The sequence below is a fragment of the Rousettus aegyptiacus genome, unplaced genomic scaffold (assembly GCF_014176215.1).
Source record: "Rousettus aegyptiacus isolate mRouAeg1 unplaced genomic scaffold, mRouAeg1.p scaffold_m13_p_8, whole genome shotgun sequence".
NCBI classification, from domain to species: Eukaryota; Metazoa; Chordata; class Mammalia; order Chiroptera; family Pteropodidae; genus Rousettus; species Rousettus aegyptiacus.
Window position 1 is genome coordinate 34,456,090 of NW_023416311.1, and position 20,694 is coordinate 34,476,783.

At 37.7% G+C, this 20,694-nt stretch overlaps 1 long non-coding RNA gene across 1 annotated transcript in view; it reads left to right on the plus strand.

The window, feature by feature from the left end:
• LOC107520881 overlaps positions 1 to 20,694 on the plus strand; it is a 58,026-nt gene that overhangs the window by 8,647 nt on the left and 28,685 nt on the right. Inside the window, exon 3 of the long non-coding RNA XR_001599453.2 lies at positions 3,900 to 3,974. This is a non-coding gene — a long non-coding RNA (uncharacterized LOC107520881). The remainder of the gene's footprint in view (positions 1 to 3,899; positions 3,975 to 20,694) is intronic.

The following is a 20,694-nucleotide window of genomic DNA, read 5'->3' on the forward strand; positions in this document are numbered from 1 at the left end:
GATCTGGCTCTGTGACCTGGGGTAAATAACTGTGCCTTACTTTTCTTCTCTATAAAATGGGTATAGCAAGGTCCATATCACTGAGCTGTGAAGAGAATAAATGAGTGAATGTGGAAGCTCTGTAAAGTTAGTTGCTGTAACAATGCACTACTTTCCATTGTTCCAGCTCCACCTGACCCACTAAAAATCTTATGAAGTAGTAAATTATTATTATGATATTTGCTGTTTTACAGGGTAGGAAATAGGGGCTAAGAGAAATTAAGTGATTTTCTCAGGGTTACATGGTGAGTTAATGTAGGGTTGGTTCTACCGCAGCCTGTTTTCTGACCCTGGAGGCTGTGCGTGCTCTTACCAGAGCAAGGAGATCCTCTTGAAGTTGACCTTGCACAGTTAGTTGTCTGGCATGCTCCATGTGCATCTTCCCAGAGCATTTGGTTGCTTTGTGCTGCTAATGGTAGCAGTTCCTATGCACAGATGTCTGAGAACTCTTGCCGTGGATCATACTCTGGAGCCCTGCTCAACAACCCTTCTCTGATCTCTCCTGTCAATAGCAATTAACCTGGGAATAATCGCCAGACCTGGACCTCTCTTTAACTACTGCATCTCCTCCAGTTACCTTCTCTTCCCTATTGCACACACATTGTGCAAAATTCCAATTTTAGACTCTGTGGAGCTCAACCCAATGCCCTATGCTTTTAGCTCTCTTTATTCTCCCACCACATCCAGAACACCTGCACCTTCTGTGTGTGTGTGTGTGTGTGTGTGTGTGTGTGTGTGTGTGTGTGTTTAATTAATTAACTTTATTTTTTAGAGCAGTTTTAGGTTCATAGCAAAATCAAGCAGAAATTATAGAGAGTTCCCATATACCTTTTATCTCTACATGCCACCTTCCTTTTTTGGAGCTAAGATAACAATGCAACTTTCCTTATGGGCTCTTTGTACATGAAATGCTACTTCTCAATTGAACCACCATAGCGCAATGCAATAAAGAATCCATAACAATAGCTGTTGAACTGTACCTTACTATTCTAATCATATACTTCATTGGCAGCCTTATACCTCCTAAAGCCAGCATTTTATTAGCCTCCTTTGACTTATAGAAACCCTGCCGCTGTGACAACGGGTAGTAGTAAAGCTAATGGTCTTTTCCAAATTCCTTCTTCAATTCAGAGCAAGAGAGAAAGAAAGACAGAAAAATCATACAGTCATTTCCAGCCATTTATGTTAAAATACAAAGAAAACAAGGCACATTCAAAAATGGTGTGCCGGCCAGCCTCCATTAATATTTATTTTGGCATTAATATTGATAAGAAAGTACTTTGTAGCTGGGCTTTGCTGTCTCCCCCAGTGTCCTCAGGCTCCCTGTTCTTGAAGCTGGTGGCCATTAGCTCACGTCTTCCTCTGTACCCAGAGCCTCTGAGAGGCTTGGCAGGCCTCCAGCTCACTTACGCTTAAATGGACACTCAAGCTCCGACGGACACACAGCTAAATAGAGGCCAATAATTCAATACAGTATGACTGTACTGGGGCTGCTAGTAAATCCATCAAGCAGTAAATATCATCTGAAGCCAATGCAAGCTTTTATCTTTCCAATTTTTTTGTATGTCTGAGCGAAGCCCAGGCATTCAGCGAATCATGTAATTTATTCTGCAGTGCTGAGCCTCGGCTGTCTCAGACATCATATTGACTTTTTTTTCCCCCCCATCTGTCAGGGGCAGTCAGCAGCTCTGCTATTGTGAGAGCGCATCACATTACATCTATTTATTTATTTATTTCTGCTGCTGCTTTGTAGCATGATTGGGCAAGAACGCATTATCTCAGATCAACGAATACTAAGAAAAGCATCTGAACATCATTACGACAGCATGTTAAACATTTGTCCTATCCAGTTTGTTAAATCAGCAAATGTATTTCCAGCAAATGCTTGTAATTGTTCATAAAGGGCTCCCTACTGCAGGGTTTTATTAAGCTGAAAATATGGCCTGTTATTTTCTTCAGCTCTTTAGGTCAGCAGTGAGGCCAGTATATTGTAAATAATGCTGAACAGCTGTTGTATTGACTGTGTCTCTCTGTGTGTGTGTATGTGTGTGTGTGTGCGCGCGCGCGCGCACACAGTCACATACCTAGCTGTATCTCTGAATGTTGCACACATATTTTGTGCACATGTGTAGGTCAATATGATATAAAGTACTATATGTTTACTTGGCAAAGTTAATGGAATGATTAGGTTAATGATCAGGTTATGGCTTACAAAGGCTAGAAAATCTGCTTCCTAGTCAATCAAAATTCAGACCGAGAATAAAGCTCTTTTAGTTACTATTACTGTCTTACTAAAAATGTAAAAAGCATAGACCTTAAATTTGAATGTTCTGTAGGACTCTCTTAGTCTTCCTTCTGAAAAGAGGCAAAAAGAAGATAGATGTCCCCAAAGTCCTTGCTTCACAATGCTATCTAAGACTGCTAAGGACAGACCTAACCTGTTGTACATGAAATGATAGGATGGTGACACCCCAAGTACAGCCTGCTTCCCCCAGAAGATATTTCTCAAAGTTACAAGCCCTTTCTTAAAGGGCAACTGTTTTGTTTCTCAGATTCAGCTGGACTTTGAGTTGATTCAATTTGGATATCATTAGTGTCCTACTCTAGAAGCATGCATCACAAAAAAGTATTTTAAATGTAAGTTTCTTGATCTTCTGTAAGTAAATATGCATTATAAATATACTTCCTAGAAGCACCGATACAGAATGTATAAATGGAGTAGTGCCTCAGAATTAGCCGCTTTGTTTGTCCAACTTCTTAAAAATAATGTTTAAAACAAAAAGAACAGACCTTTTTATATATGGCTATAAGTGAGGCAATACATATTTTTAAAAGCAGCAGAATCAACATTGTTTTGAGAAACCGGCTCCTCCATATGTATGATCAGATTTTTAAAAAGATAACATTTCATTTCTTTGGAAGGCTTTGCATTCTTTGAAAAAATACTCATGGGTTGTACTTGAGAGGAAATATCTCCCTGTGGACTGATCGTGAAAAATGACTTTGTATTTCATGCTCCATTATTAGTGTCACTACCTCAGAAAATATCAAATTGGTTTCTACCGCAACATCTGAACAGAAGAAATCTGGGTAAACATAAGTCTTTTTCTGAGATAGGATAAAGTCATTGCTCACATCCTGGGTTGAATAGTTAGAAATATCCTTTTCCTCCACGTGGCAGAGAGCATCAATGCATATGTTTAGTTCCCCTTTATTAACCTCCAGTTAGAAAGTCCTACACAGTACACACTGCTTTTAGTATTCCAAAGAGCAGCCACACTGTCTTTCCAAAGAAACACATTTAAAGGCAACTCACCGAGCCGTTTTCTAACACCTGAGAGCAATTAATGTAGGCAGAGACAGGAAACATCATCAATTATTTAAAATAAAATGAATATGTAATGCCGACCTTCTCCAACTGCCATCACTTTTATACTTACACCTGAATAAACTCAAGGGAACACAAAACCCACAAGGCACTTCCCACTGCAATCTGAAGCAAGGCTGGTGCTGGTCATAGGAAGAACTGCCTGGTGGCTGCATTCAGCCCAGAGAGGGCAGTGTGGGAGCCTGAGACACCTGCTGAGGGTGGGTGGGACCTCCAGCTGCGGGAATGCATTGCCACCTGAGATCGGCAGCTTCATGTATGAACTCTCGCTGCCCACCAGCTTTCCCAACTGTTTTCACTTGTTTCCAATTTATTTCATATTCCTGCCATCTTAAAGGAGCGGGCTAATATTTCTGTTATATATTCTGAATATATTTATATATATACATATATTCCATTACATTTATTTATATTCATATAAAGTAATTAGGTTTTTTCTTTCTTTTTTTTTTTCTTTCTTTTTTTATTTTAGAGTTAGCCTTCTCTATCCTGGAATAAAATGAGAAGTGGTAAATGTGGAGCATGCTTATTTGGAAACCCCAGAGTGGTATGTTTATATAGCTGCACTAGCCAGTTGCTGGAATTAAATGATTCATCTGCATTCTGAACAGAGGGTCTTTCTGCAAATAGGAGAGCCTAGACATTCTCTAAGGGCAATATCACTGACTCGTGATGGGGGAGGGTACATCACAGGAACACGGAGTTTATTACCTAACATAATTGCTGTGAGTGACATATGGCGTAAGCCAGGATTTGGCACAGTAATGGTGGAAGATTTTCAGAGCGAAGCGTAACAGAAGACAAAGTACAAAAAGTCCTTTGTGACTGTGCAAGCTAAACGAGGCTCGAAGTGCTGGTTCTGTTTTTCCCCTGACTTATATTAGTGATTCCAATAACTCACAGAGGGTCTTATGCAGAATGACACAAACTTCTGACTGTGTCATCCTCTTATGATTCTCCTATAGACATTCTTGGACTTAGGCTAAGAGTGTCAATTGCAGGATTCAGTCATGACTATAGAGGCATAGTTCATTATTAGTTTCTGGGACCAGATTTATCGCAGATCTGTTCCTCGGGCTGTTATTAATAATCATCCTGATTTTCTGTTATAAAGCTTTTATTATTTTTTTTTTTAGGAAGACAACCATTCATATTGGCATGGAGCCAAATGGCAAACAGGTTTCATCTGAGAGGCTTAAAAAATCAAGGAGAATCATTTGCCAAATTATAGATAATCAACAATAAATTTTTAATGCTATTTCCATAATCTTATGGCCAAAAAAGGCTTTGTTCCTTTTAACATGACATTATACATCTTAAACTTTAATGTGTATAAATGACTTAGAGGGAGAGCTAACATGAAACATGTTTTCTTCATTGCTTTCTTTATCATCACCACAATGATGTTCCCTCTCCTGTAAAAAAGGGGTGCTAGGTTTTAGAAATCCATACTAAGAAGCAGAGCTGGGATAGCGTAAACAAAATTCATAGACAACACAAAACTATCTTCCTACCCAGAAATTCCTGGTTAATTAGCCATTGGTGCAGGGATATTCACCACTAAAATGTTATGAATTCCTATTACTTTAGATGAAAGCACAACTTCAAGGTAAGTGATAGATTCTTAAATATCATATATCCAGTTATTTGAATGACATGTACATGTCAGTGTTCATATCTAGGCATGAATGGTTAAAAAAAAAAAAACTCCCCAAATCAAAACTCTAGGTTATTAAGGTTGTGGAATAAATGTAGAAAAGAAAAAATGTAGTTTAAATATGTTAGAGACAAAGTATGATAGTTTATAATTCTGAGAAATTGGGAGTTTTATTCAGGATAAACAACTAGGAGGTTGATTATACCTCCATCCAAAAGCCAGAGTTTAATATAGAATTCTTTCATAGATTCTGTGTCACTCCGAACTACTGAGTCCAGGAATCAGGTAATTAGAGAGAGGGACATTTCCCAGGTCATGGAATCTCAGCCAGAATTGTAAGGGACATATTAAACAAAAACTCAGTTTTTTAACTGCTATCATTGCAGAAATCTCTGCAGAAACCATTACTTAAAAGCATAGCCCCTCACTGTGGCCTTGAGTCAACTCAGAACAACTCAGCACATGGAGAGACAGAATTCTTTGTGACCAGAATCTTCCCAATGCAGAGCAGGTGTGTGAGGCAGATGGCGGGGGCCAGGATGAGACAAGTGAATGAGGGACGGCACTGGGATGGGAAGGACATTTCCTTTAGTCGTACAGGGAAGAATCCTTTCCATAAAGAGATGGTGCTACCAAAAATTTTTTGCCAACCAGAGGAGCAGCTTAGCTTGGTCTTAATATCAGGGAAAGTAAGAGTGGAAAGTGGGGAGAAGGGGTGACAGGGCCATAAGGGACAAGAGCCTTTGTCGTTTTTTCCGACATTTATGGAGGAGCCAGCGCATAAGAGACACCGACCTTTGTATGGTCTTTGCATTTGAACTTGGAATGATGTACTTCGTTCTGCCTCATTTGATATTTTCTTTATCACAGATTAGCATCACATCTGTGTATTTGTGTTTTGTTTGTTTTTGAAAAAAAAAAATGCTATTTGGTATTACAAAGGTGTCCCAGCCCTTCCAACTATACTTCTGGCTGAGGAGTTATATCCCCGAAAAGTATGCTAGTTGACAAAATCACCTTGAAAAGACCAAGGTCTCTTGAGAATTAGTAGATTAAGGGAAAAACGAAAACACATAAAGGTCCTGGAAGGCATCCAATCCCCAAATCAAACAGCTTTACAGCATCGTGAAACTTCCATCTCCTTCAGCAGTTCAGGAACTGTGGCACTGTGGGTCCCTCAGCCCTCTCACCTTTTATATTTCATGCAGGCTAGACCATTTCTTAATGTGTTTGCAAATAAGAGAACAAATTGCATGTTAAAATTTTTTGATGTAAAATATAAAGCTGCATTATCTCAAAGCAACACTTTACTGGATGGAAGATTACTATATATTATTGTGGCATATAAAGCTATATACTATATTCATGCTTATATTAACTACTGAGTTGATATAGTTATTTCTCTTTTTAGGATATAATTTAACCATTACAAATTAATGATGCTATATTTCTAGTTCTGAGTTGGAGGCCCCTTCTAGATATTGCTACAGATTGCAAGGTCCATCCCACTGTAGAAGTATTCCAAGAGAGTGAAGAGCATGTGCGAAAGAATGGAGGGAAGTAGCATGATATATTGGAAGGATTGAAAGGAAGCCATGTGGGGTAGATGGTCTCAAACGGAGTGAGGAAAGATGGGATCTGAGCAATAGGCATGTTGAGACCTTGCAAAGTCCAACTAGACTTTTAATAGCAGTGGGAGAGTAGTGAAATAATTCCAAGCCTAGGCTGGGAAGAAGGCACATATACCAATAGAACTTGGTGCTGGATTGAGTATGGGGGTAGAGGGGAGAGAGAGCTCAGGGAAAAAATGCTCAGATCTCTGTTTGATTAGCTATATGTAGAGTGTCTTCATGTGATACAATAGAAAACTGAAAGTAGGCTTCCAAGAAAGACCCTGACTTTAGTTTTGGATGTGATGGACAGCTTTGGAATATCCAAGTGGAGATGGCAAGGGGCAGTCAGAAAATAATGAAGCCTATCAATCCCCATAACACACAGAGCTACATATCATGTAACCTGCTAGGCAGAGAAAGAAAAATTCTCCAGAAGACAAAAGCCTTAATACTTGACCAGTAGTTTGGATGTTTTTAAATGCATATCAGCTCCCCTTTTAAATGCCTCTTTCTAAGTTTGCTAGTGTCTGGAGCCATCCTTTCCCTTTCTAGTCTTTTATTAGACTCCTTTCTTTAACTTGAGTTTCACACCCTTTGTTTCTCCTGCTTACCTCAAGCATTTTTCTGAGAGCGTATTGATTTTACCTGATAAAAGAGAGCCTGTCATTGTGAAGAAGCTGAGGTGTGATAGTCAAAGGACTTTTGGCTGGCGAAGGTCTCCCTTTATTTAAAGTTACATTCAAATTCTAAATCTAACCTTATTTTCCCACAACGAACAAATCTGGTCAGAAGCTCAAAGTAGATATACATTTTAAATCACCTATGTGTAAGTGGTAATTGAAGTTGGGCCCTGGATGAAATTGCCTAAGAAAAGAGACTAGCATGGTAAGAAAGAAGCTTCCAGAGTTACCACCAATTACTTTTAACCCCTCGTATTTAAATATACTGGTCATTGCATCATCTAGACATAATGTTCCCATGTTGAATTTTACCACATATTCAAGTTATCAGCACCACATGATGCTAGCTTAATGGCCTTATAGGTATTCTATTAAAAGCATCATGCTGCTTATATTATTTTATTAAAATACATTTTTTTATATACTTTAGTATTTTATTCTTTGGCGAAGAAGAGGAAGCATACAGACGCTGCAGCTGCCATTAGACCTTTTAAACAGGGGATCTAGATACTAGTATATGCAAGGATTTTATTTTATACACTATGGTAACTGCTACCAAAATGAAGAATCGACTGTAAAAATGTATCTCTTTTTCTCTTTCTGCTGAAACCTTTTAAAAACAGAAACAGAGAGCATTGATAATCTGAAAATTAGATACTCTATTACAGGATAATCAAGAGGTGATTATATAAGCAAATATTAAGGATTTTATAGATCATTACCCATCAGAACTCTTATCCTTTGAGCTTTTCAATACATGCACTCTCTTTAGTGCATATACTCACGTGAAGGTGAAGACTCCCATGGGGATCCTGTAAACTACTTTTCGAAGAAGCAAATAGAGAAAGCCTCATTGGTCACAGAGCACTGATTGTTTATGAATGGAGGCTAAAGACATCAAAATAACTGTTGCTATAAAGTGAGCTTTAGTGAGCACATCTTCATTAGGCAAGCCCAGTCTATGATACAATTATTATTGGACCTGGATTTTAGAACTAGGTCTGCTGAAAACTGTGTGAAACGGACCCTTATACACCATTTCTGTACCTGTGTTTTCATCTCTCAGATAATGGATTTTGTTTAAAAGTCTCTAAAGATTCTTTCAGTCTGGATGTTATCCAATTTAAATACTTAAATATAGAGGATATTTGGAACATTCTAATGGGCTCATGGATATTGCAGACCATCCTACCTTGCCTCCTTTTTGCTCATATTGAATCATCTTTGTCCTCAAACATTTGTGCAGCTGGTAGCTGAATTGGCCTATTGTGTTACTAACCAACCATGTTCATGGTTATTTGGTTGATAATAATTTCCATCATAGATAAGTTGTTATTTTAGGATTTTAGAGTGACTGGCCAAGATAACCATAAGCACCTTCTTCTTTGCTTTGATTAGTTAATCTAGCCTGGAAATATCTTTTTTCATTCTTTCTGATCTCATTATTTCCATATTGCCTCAATTTTCTGTCTAACCCAAATGTTATTACTCTACTCAAAAACTTAAATTGGTACCTCGATTTGGCTAAATACATACATACATACATACATACATACATACATACATACATACATACATAAATAGGGGAAAACTCCTCGGCATGCTGTCCTAGGCTCTTTACTCTTAAATTTCAAAGCACTTCGAAAGTTTCTGCCATCTCTGACCTTAAACTATTCTAGGCTCCTCACCTTTCCCAAACAAGGCCCTTACCTGTATATCATTCTGTCAGCTCTGCTTCGAACGTTCTTCTACTTTTTTTTTTTTTTACCAGCAAAACTCTGCTTATTCTTCCATGTTTTACTCAAACATCACCTCTTCTGTGAACCTTTCCTTACCTTGCAGATTAATTTCCCTTTCTGCAGTTGAATATCACTTAGTTCATATGTTCATCCCTCTGGTCCATTACTTATCACAATCTGAGGTGTCTTATGTCCATTGTGCCATGACTCTTTTGGTGGAATATGAGTTCTTTGGAGACAGGATTGGTGTCTTATTCATTTTTGAACCCTTGGCATGTAGAATAGGGCTCACAAAAAACAAATGTACTGAATTAGTTCAAGCTCCTAAAAGAGTACTTGGAGTTGGGGCCGGAGTTTTGTTCTCATTTGTAACTGATGCCATGGGAAAAACTGTTGGATGAATCTTTCTTGGGGCACTTGCTGATTCTGTTATTTTGAGGAAATTATTTATTGCTAATATTAAGTTTCATCATCTATAAAATGGTCTCAAGATAATGATTACTGACTGATATCCTGATTCTCTCTAATTCTACAGGTACAATTGCATTTATTAGCCCCTATGAAGATCGGTGGAGTCATGTGACTAATTCTGGACAATGATTTATGAAAGGGAGGGGCATGCATTGTTTCCCACCAACACATTTAATTGTTGGTACAAAACTCTCAAAGCTTTCTCTTTTATAGCAACTGGTGGCATTCAAGCTAGTGGCTGCTTTATAAATCTGGGATGCTGTGTAACTAAGACAGAAACCACTTTCTGTGACCCACGATGCACATATGGCAGGAACAAGAAACAAATACTTGTTGTTTTTAAACCACTGAAATCTAATCCTTGGAGATCAGCCTGATAAAGATCTCTTAGTTAAGGAATCTCTTCTCCCCTTCCATCCTGAGCTCTTCCTGTCACGAGGCTCATACTGTATTGTAAGGACTTGTTCTCACATACATGGATACATGGTCTTTGTTGACTTTTTGTTTTTCCTGGACCAACTGTGTCTGTATTACCAGGAAAGGTTATCAAAGGTCAGATTCCAGGGCTCCAACCAAATACTAATGAATCAAATTCTTAGGAAGTCTTGCCAAACAATCTGTATTTTCAATAAGACCTCTCACCATTACACGTTTCATGAGGAACCATGTGTCTTGCTAGGTTGAATTAAATGAGAATGTCGGCTCCTGGAGGGTAGGAGTCTTCTTTCTCTTGTTTGCATCCTATTCCAGCATATAGCACCAGGGTGAGCACATGGTAGCTAGGTATTTATAAATATTCATTGGACAGATAGAGGACTATAATTCCTGCCCCTCATATGTCAAAGGCATTCTGTAAGAGAATGTCATAATGTGTGAGTCTTAATATAATTCAGAACTCTGCCTCCAACAGAAGGCAGCTAGAATTCTGGGGTTATGTTCAAAATGCTAACCAACTCACGTAGCACAAGTAGCAACACAGTACAATAAACCCTTGCTGTATGCCATACCAGTGTTTACAGATAGGAGTCCAGTCTTCTGCCCTTCCCACTTTTTCCACATGAATACATGGCTTTGACCCAGTCAACTGGGTCTTCCTGCCTGGGATTTTCTGTATTGGGCGAAAAATAAAAAGGTAGAGGGCTTGTTCAAATTCATCCAAGCAACTGCATCAGTGTCCGGTGGGAACAGTATCCAGTGGTAGGTAACGATGCTGCAGCTACTCGACAATGCCCAATGTCTGTTTGTCCTGGCAAAACTATTTTTGTTGAAAAATCATTTCAGTGCTTCCTGCTTCTTGGTTCTGCCTTAGTTCCTGCCTTTTTCCAAGCCTGCTTCTCCCTTCCCATATGCTCTGTAAACTTGCGACACTTTCTCAGAAAATCTCTTTGCTCTTAAGATAATCGGGTCTTATAAGTTTATGCTTTTGTGACCAAGAATTCTGGCTAATAATGAACTGGACAGGCCTAAACTGTCTGCTTTATGCCTCCTTTCTCCTTGGCCAAGCCTTGTCCTAGCAAATCTTGAGAAAGTAGAAGGAAGACCCACACAGAAGGAGACCCACACAGAAGGCTATCTTTCTGTACCAATCACAGGGATTTCCAAGAAAAAAAAAAGTGATTCCTCTCTGCATTCCTCCTCTCTCCTCTGTCAAGGACTATCCGCAGGAAATGTCTGTGTATCTCTAACTGAAAGCCACATGTTGTTTTTGGGAGATGTAATAGGAAAATTTTATTTGATGTCTTCATAGACATTAGAGTTTGTCATTAATAGCAAATAATTTTGCTTTTGAGGATTGATTGCTTAGAAAACATTTACCCACTATTTGGCTACAGTATCTTATTTACTATGGCATCCAAGTAGATATTCTATATAAAAATCATGTTATTTCAAAAACTTATGACAGAAAAGATGCATACACTCCATAAAAATATAATTTGAAAGAAGAAAAATGAGGGTAAGGAAAAATATACATAGACATGAAATTGGGACACAAATTATATGCCAAGAAGTCTTATATTTACTAGAAGTGAGCCATGAGTTCTACAAGTCAATTTTATAGAACAAAACATAGTGTGATGTGTATATTAACCTATCAAGATAAATTTGAAGATTTAGGTAATAAGTGTTTTCTTAAATAGACTGGGCAATTTGTTTTCTTTCCCCCTACAATTAGATATCTAATAACTACCGCCCCTCAACATTGTCTAAGCATTTTCCAGCCCTGTAATCTTTAGCTGTCTAAACCGTTTTATGATTTGATGGTAGTACCTAAATATAGCTTTATCATGAATTAAAATTTGTTGTTCCAGTGTTATTTCATGTGACTCATTTAGTTTGGTTCGTTGGATTTGGTTGGGGTTTTGGAGAGTCTAACGGATTAACATAGTCCCTTTTCCCCTCAGAACCCCATAACTTATAGGTGACAGTTGTCAAGTTTTAGGTGTATGTCACCTTGTTTTTAAGGAGCCATCAGTTAAAAGTCATATTAACTTATGGAAAAGTTACTCGACTATAAAGAAGCAAAATTGATATTTGAGAACATTGTAAATCAATCTAAATTCCACCTGACTCATCATGGAAGTAGTTACAACACCCCTTACTAAAAGGGCATGCCATAATCATGCCCACTAAGACCCAGGCAAGCAGGGGACTTTGGTAACAAGCAGTCCTGTGAGTAAGTTTCTGTGTGACACAGAGAAAATCACTTTACTCTCTGACCCTTGATTTTTTCATCCATAAGTGAAATGAGTAATATATTCCTCAGAGAGTTTTGAGGACTGAACTAAATAACATATTTTTAAAAACTACCCTCTACGGTCTCTGGCACAGAGTAGGTGATCTTTGGATGTTTCTTTTTTCTCTTACCCAATGGAACAAACCAACTCTTCAGTAACTTATACCTAACAATGTGGTTCTGTTGTGAAGAGGCTTTAATTAATTAATTAATTATTATTATCATTTTTTGCAAAACAAAATCCCAAATGTTTTTTGTGGGTAGTATTGTCAGATTTGTACAGAAAATGTTCAGGTTTGATAGTATAATTAATATCTTCCATTAGAAGTGATAAACTGTTTACCACTTCTATGAATAGTGAAGAAAAGATACATTGTAGCAATAAAACAATGATATCTTTTTCTGTTCTTTGTGAAGTTTATATATGTCACTCAACATAAGGTAGAATCCTTGGCTTGTGTATTTCTGTCTCTGTGTTTCTCTCTCAATGCTGTTGTGTATTTTAAATTTCTGAAGAATTTAGAAAATTTAGAGACTTCTAGCAGCATTCTGAAGAGGAAAATTAATATCAGGAGTTACTGAGTGACAGCACTTCATTTAGAACTTATTTGCCTCTATACTGATCTGTGGATACTGATCTACTGTAACTCTCAACCTTAGTTGCACACTAGAATCAGCTAGGGACCTTTTGAAGAATACTTATGCCTGAGCACTATCCCCAGGAATTCTGATATGAATGGTATGGGACCTGGACTTCCTGAGATTTAAAAGTGCTTCAGGAGTTTCTAGTGTGCAGCCAGGGTTGGAATCTACTTCCACAAGTTTGTAGCTGACTCGTCTCTTTTATGTCTCTTGCTCCCCAGATAATTGAAGGAAGACTATCCCTTTCACAGGTGTCCTCTACACACTCTCCCCCCTCCCGATGGGTACCTGTGCTACTTGCTTCCCTAAGACTCTGCACTTTCCCTGTCATAGCACATATTACATTTACTGTGGTAGTTTTCCCCCCACACTAGACCGTAAGCTCTGTAAAGGCAGGGACATGACAGTATTTTTCACCATTATCTTCTTGGCATGTGGGAGAAACCCAATGACTACTAATTGATGTTTACTGTTGAAAAATTCTGTAAATGCTTTTTTCTCAAAGGAGTCAAAGTACTTCCCATGTCTTCAAATATTTTAGTGTGAAGATGTTCAAAGACTGGCTGCCAAGGAGAGTGAAGATGAGGAGATGATGGGGATGGGATGGGGAGGAGGAAGAGTAGCCGCCGCAGCAGCAGCAGTGGGAGAAGGGGGTGAGGGCAATTAATGCTGACACAGCTAGCTTAGAGAAATGAGACATGGGCATGAATTATTTAGAAATGAATGTGCTGGAAACTATGTTTCATACTCTGCAGAATGAACCCCACAGAGAGTCTCAAGATACTGATTTGGTGTCTCTGTGGTGAATTAGGATAGAATAAAGTTGGTGAATTTTTCATCACCTACCTAGGTGCCTCTCAATTCCTTGATTTAGAACCTTAATTAAATCTGTTCCACTTTGCAAAGGAGTCACCAGGGACAACGTGAGTTTGGTGTATCGGGGACCTTGGTGGTCTATTTGCAAGTCAACTATTGACTCTACCTCATCAAGGGATTGAATTTTCAATGTCTCAGTTTACCCACTTGTAAAAGAGTAATATCTGCAGTTAAGCAGAGCAAATCCAATTCACTGTTGGCAGAATATCTACAGAACTTCTGACAGATTCATTTAAAAAGTGAATAACATTTTACTGATTTGATTGCAATTTAGCAGATACGCATTTAACTCTTCAATTATATTAATCAAAATGGAAGTTTTCACATGACAGTTTCAAGCCAACAGTCTCAGTATTTGAACCTATTTCTCCCTCTTCATTAGAGCATTGAGTTTGATAACTGCATAATTATAAAATAAAAACTAAGATCTCTGTTTCTGAGATTTTTTTTTTTAAAAAATTTACTTTTATTTGTCTCCTAAGCAAATGAAAGAGTATTTCTATGTTGTCCATGGAAGAAAATGACTATCTTTCTCATTTGTGTCACCCTTGCCCTGTGGTGCACTGCTCTGTGTTATTTCTATGCACATTGATTTTGCTGACTTGACTTAGAGGTTTCTCTCAGGCAGGAGCCGTGGCAGTGTTTCAATTCATTTCTACTAACTTGAGTCAAACTTGGAAGTCCTTTTGAACTCTTTGCTCCTCGGTTCCTACATCACACAGTCCTGCTTATTTTTTAAAATTTGGCCACCTCTTCTCTCCGCTTTTTAATGACAACCATTCTAGTTAAGTACTTCATCATTTCTCTCCAAGGAAAATTCAATAGTCTCCTAACTGGTTTCCCTGCTTCTGTTCTTGTCTTATCTGCGGAATTTTATCTTCCATAGATACCTTAGATACTAATCTATAATGCAAATTGTAAAATACACCTAGGGATAGCAATTACTTGAAAGTTCCATATTTGTTTTTCTTAATGGGTTTCTGCATTAGCTTTACTTGAACAAAAGTTGCTGAGATCAAGGCACTGTATAATCCCAGCTTCCTGGGCAAATGGTCCAGGGGACTATCCTTGTAGTCTCTTGGCCAGACAAGGAAGCCTCCCAATTATATGAACTGCCTGTCATTTCACACATAGCTCCCAACACAAGCAGCTTACACATTCTCATTCCCACCAGCTGGAAGACCCCTATCCTCTTTTCTTTGCCTAATTCCTACTCCCCTTCATCACCCATTTCAGGTGTAATGTCTTCCAATTGGCTTTTGCTGTTTACTTCTTCCAGAACCCAAGCCAAGTCAGGTGAGGTCAGGTGAAGTCATGCCAGGTCAGGCCACATAGCTCTCATCACACAAATGCATGCCCTTTACTGTACTTGACATGTATTGAAGACACCTGGTGATAGATCTGTTTCCATCATTAAGTTATATACTCCTTACAGACCTAGGACCTAGTTTTATTCCTCTCTATATCCCCAGTGTCTAGTACATGGAGTCATTAAGAAAATGTTGAATGAATCAGGCTTGTTATTCACAGAGTCTAGTGAATATGAGGTAGTGTTGAAAAACTATTGAAATTTTTAGGTTTGTAGACTTTTTGCATAATATAAGAAAGGAAACAACATCTTATCAGAAATGTTAAATCATAACGTGACATCCATTTGTTAGAGACAGTACAGGGGTGGATTGGAGAAGTTTAAGGTGTATTAATCTCTGGTCTTCCCTATTCTAAGATTCTGTGAGTCTTGGAATATTCCAAATTGAAGGATATTATAATCAACTTATTAGTCTGTATCTTCACATTAAGAACACTATTAAGAAAGTATATAACAACAACAACAAAAAGCGCTTGTAAAAGTGGAGTAAAGTGGACCCTCTCTCTTTTCCTTCTTGGCCCATCTTCTAGTCCTCCACTGTTCTTCAATCTACTGAGCTTTCTATTTCAGCCTTTAGTGGGCTCCTTTCAGGCCTTGAAATGCTGATTTTCTCCTCCTCTGTTCAATGTATCTGCTCCTTCAGTAGATCCTCAGCCATCCTTCTAGCTTCAATCTACTCACACTGACAACTCCTTAACCTAATTCCAAATCAAAATATCCAGCAAAGCATAAAATGAATATCTAACTATTTCAAGTCTTTACTTGCACGTCCCACAAGCTCCTCAAACAACATTCTATAAACTGTAATTTTGTCTCTCCCCTAGACTTTTCCCTCATTATTTGATCACTATTGTGAATGGGAACAGAATTAATTTAACTTTTTTTCTTTCTCTCATGTACTATACCAAATTAATTTCAAAGACCACTGATACTACCTCCTTAACATTTTAATTTCCTTACAGCCTTAATAAGCCAGGAGTTGTAAACTGGTGATCCTAGGGCTAGATCCAGCTTACAGATAAGTTTAGTTTAAAATTTGGATGTAAATGTGTTCAGATGGGCATATGCTCTTCAGTTTGCCGCTGGCCCCCTTCACTCCTTGTTGAGTGACCCTAGTCCACTACCTGCAGTTACATCATCTACCTGGTCCATTTAGGTTTCCCTTGGCTCACAACCACACTCTCTCTCCTATGTGACTAAACAGTCTGTCAAACTGACTTCTAGACACCCACAAAATGATCATATCCCCTATTCTCCTATTTAAAAACTGCCAAAGGCTCCCCAGTGCCCTAAACAATGATCTCAACCCACTCTGCACATCTGAATTATCCAAGGAACTTTAAAAAAAAATCTCGCCCCAGATCAATTAAATTAGAATCTCTGAAGACAGTGCCTAGGTCTCTATTTTTTAAGTCCCCACAGTGATTCTAATTTGCAGCTAGGATTAAATCACAGACCCATAGAATAGACTCCCAGTTCCTTAACTGACCTAGTGTTGGCTAGACTCATCCACGCATGTGTTCTAGTATTGTCTGCGATTCCCTTTGGTTCTCAAGAGCACTGAGTGTTTCAGGCCTCTACAGAGGTCACAGCTCATGCTTCCCTTCTCCCTACATTACCTTTACTTCTTATCACCTGAGCAGACATCAATACGTGTCATAAGACCCAGCTTAGGCATCATCCCCTAGGAAGCATCTCCAGAAAACCTACTCCCACTCCTGGGGAAGTGACTTCTGCTCCCTTTGTGTCTCATGATGATACTGGCTGGCTGTACATCTATAGCAATACTATATTGCTGGGCTTCCTGCATTTTAAGGTACACGCCAATGCACATTTGTTAAATGCAGAATGTGATTCAGTAGGGATGGGTCCTACCACTGCATCTTTAACAAGTTCCCAGGTGAGCCACACATTGAGTACTAAGGCTTTATTGCATTTATGTTTTTAATACCTACCTTGCTTGGCTTTCTTGTATGCTTCCTGAGAACAGTGACCACACTATAGTCATCATTTTATCTGAACTCAATGCCTGGCACATAGTAGTCACCCACTGAGTATTGCATACATGAGAAAGAAGTGCATGGCAAATGATTAAGTGAGCTAGAAAAAGAAGGAAGGAGAGAAAGAAGGAAGGAAGGAAGAAGTAAAAAGACAGGCAGTTTTTACGAATCTCTCTCCACTGAGGCAAACAAGTACACCTTCCCTCAAACCAAATTTTTGCAGAGCCCTTTTCAGTAGCATTTGAATGATCGTGCCACAAATGATAATCTCTCAGAAAGCAGCTTCTTTCTGCCCTTCAAAGGAAATAGTAGTAATATTTCTGAGAAAGAAGGATGCTGGATTATGGAAACCAAGAACTTTAAAGCACAAGATATTTTATGGCTTTGGAGGAAAAATATACATTGCCAAGAAACCATGAATGATGATAAAGTACATGATACTGACTTACAGCCAGACAGCTACATGGCTAGTATTTTTAAGCAATGTCTTCATTTTCCCTGGAAGAGTATGTTTATGTAGTCAGACAGGAGGCAGTGAGGCAGGGTGCACCAGCTTTGGTGCTCCTGCATGATTTTTGATTCAGTGAAATACAAGCTATGTGACTTTACCTCTACATTACCTCTACAAGCTGTAGTTTCTTTATATATACAACAGAATAATATAAGATTAACATTAAAAATTTAATATTAAAGAATTTGGTAAGGATCACATGAAATACTGTGTGCAAAGGACTTGGGTATATTAAAAAAAAGAAAACTTTCAGTAAATGTTAGCAATGGTATCTGTAGGATCTAGAAGTTAAGATCATATTGATTCCTCATTCCATGTAGATACACTGATGGCACACTTCAGTTGAAGAAGTATAAGCATTGGGACCGAGCAACTCCAAGCTAAAATACTAATTTTTGCTATTTATTCACTGTATGACTATGAGCAAGTTACTTAAATTCTGTGAAGCTCAGTTACTATGAAATGGGCAAAATGGTGTCTATCTGGCTGCATTCTTGCAAGAAAAAAAATAGGTAGCATTACATAGGTTTGATTTATTTGTTAGACTTGAAGTTATCATTGGAAAAATTTAGATGTAGCTTTCTTGCTACTTACAAAGAAACAGCTTGAAAAATAAATGTATTTTATAATATAATGATATAACGTACTATGACATATGATGGCAGAAAGTATATGTTCAGTTCATTGGAATGATTTAAAATGACTGGCCACTCTGTTAATATAGACTAGTAACATATAGGGCAGTGGAGATGCGAAGTGATCTCAACTAGGAGTCAGCAAAGTCTCCCATATGTCAAATCTGGCCCACCACCTATTTTTGCAAATAAAGTTTTATTGGAACACCCACACGCATTCACTTATGTATTACCTGTGGCTACTTTCTTGTGCAAAGGAAGAGCTGAGTAGTTGTAACAGAGACTGGCATACAAAGCCTAAAATGTTTACTGTTTTACAAAAAAATTTGCTGGCCATTGATCTAAATTAATAAAATACATAGAAATATTTCTGTAAAACAGAAAGATGGTGGGTTATAAATATATCAAGATTAAAATTCCCAGGATAATGGTACTGCTTCAGAAGATCTAGTGGTATAAGAGCCTTGGAACTCTACATGGGGACTTGAAAAAGCTGTACAGACCCTGATTTGTAACCTGTCTCACAATTCTTTATCTACAATCAAGATACTCAAAGAATCAAAAACTAACATTTTATGCTGCAGTTTCGAGAGAATGGAATTCAGAAAAGGTTTTATTCAGCAGAGACATTTCTGTAAACCTTCAATTATTTTCTGTGATTGATCTGTCAATAAGGTATGAATCTGCCTCCCTTTCCCCATCCCTGCTTCAGGGTACTAGATCTCCTTTTATGGTTAATTCATAAGAAATTAAAATCTGCTTATTTAAAAAAGTGATTTTTTTCTTTTGTAAACAGATAATAATCATCACTAATGATCAGGGAAAAAATGAAGCTTAAAATCAGAGACAATTTTTACCTCTTCAGTTGGCAAAATTAAAATATCTGATAATGCCAAGTATTGAGATGGTTTAGAATGGCTGAATGTTTTATCCATTATGAGTGGATATAAAAATTGGTGCAACCCCTTTGGAAAATATATTTCCCCTAAAGCTGAACACTCATTACTTATGACCTGGCAATTCCACACCTAGGAATATATTCAAGAGTAACCCTTGCATACATAGAACAGGGTCATATTAGTGGATTGAAGTTCATAATAGGAAGTAAAACAACCTGGAAACAGTCTACAGCCTATGAGGGAAGAGTAGACAAACTTTGGTTATAGAGCAACTCAAAACAAATGCAATGCAGTATCATTCAAAAAATATAAGCATATCTTAGTAATATATGAAGTAGCAAAAGTTCCAAAAGATTACATACACCATGATATTTTTTCATAAGATAAAAAAAAAGCAATATAAAAAAATTAACTTTTTTTAGAAATAAGGATGGAATAAAAATAAAGGGAAGCGAAGGGTTGATGACCAAGAAATTTGAGGTGATGTTTACCTTAGTTCTAGGGAACTAGAGAGATGGGATGGGAGATCAGATAACTATTTTTTTGGTCGTTGTCAAGATATTAGATTTTATTTTGAGTTGTAGAGTTACAGGTACTTATTTTGATCATGCTAAGTGAAGTAAGTCAGACAGAAAAGTTGAGAACCACTTGATTTCACTCATGTGTGGGATATAAGACAAAGCAACAAATGAACAAGACAAACAAAAACTCATAGACACAGATAACAGTTTAGTGATTACCAAAGGGAAAGGGGGGGGAGGTAGAGAAGGGTAAAGGAGGTCAAGTATATGGTGACAGAAGGAGATTTGACTTTGAGTGGTAAACACACAATGCAATGTGCAGATGATGTATTATCGAAGTATACACTTGAAAACTATATAATTTTGTTAACCAATACATTTAATTAAAAATAAATAACCAATTACATACGTAAAAGCCAGCCATGGCCATGCTTCAACAATTAGAACATTATTGTGACTTGAGAATGATGATTATCCATTCTGTGCTCTTGAATTAAAAAACAAACAAACTGTAAAATGGTTAGAGTGTGATTTGGTAAGAGTAGTGACTTCAGACTCAATAAATAGCAGCTTACCTCTTTCCAACTTAAAGATTTATCCAAAATATAAAGTATTTTATACCTGAATTTGGAATTACATTTTCACCTCACCCTTACAACTCCTCCCATTTCCTGGCAAAAATCCAAGAAAGAAAACAATAGGTAATCTAAAGTTGAGGGAATTCAAGCAAAACCATTTAATTCTTCTATATTTGAAAATATCTCATGAACTAAGTTAATGATGACCTAAGGTAAATTGTCTGCACTCCTGACATCTCTCAAATTTATATCCCAGAGCCATGAGAATAATGTCATTTTAATATCTGTAATTTCAGTCAAGAGCAAGATTAGGGTATATCACGTGGTTTTGTAACCATCTCT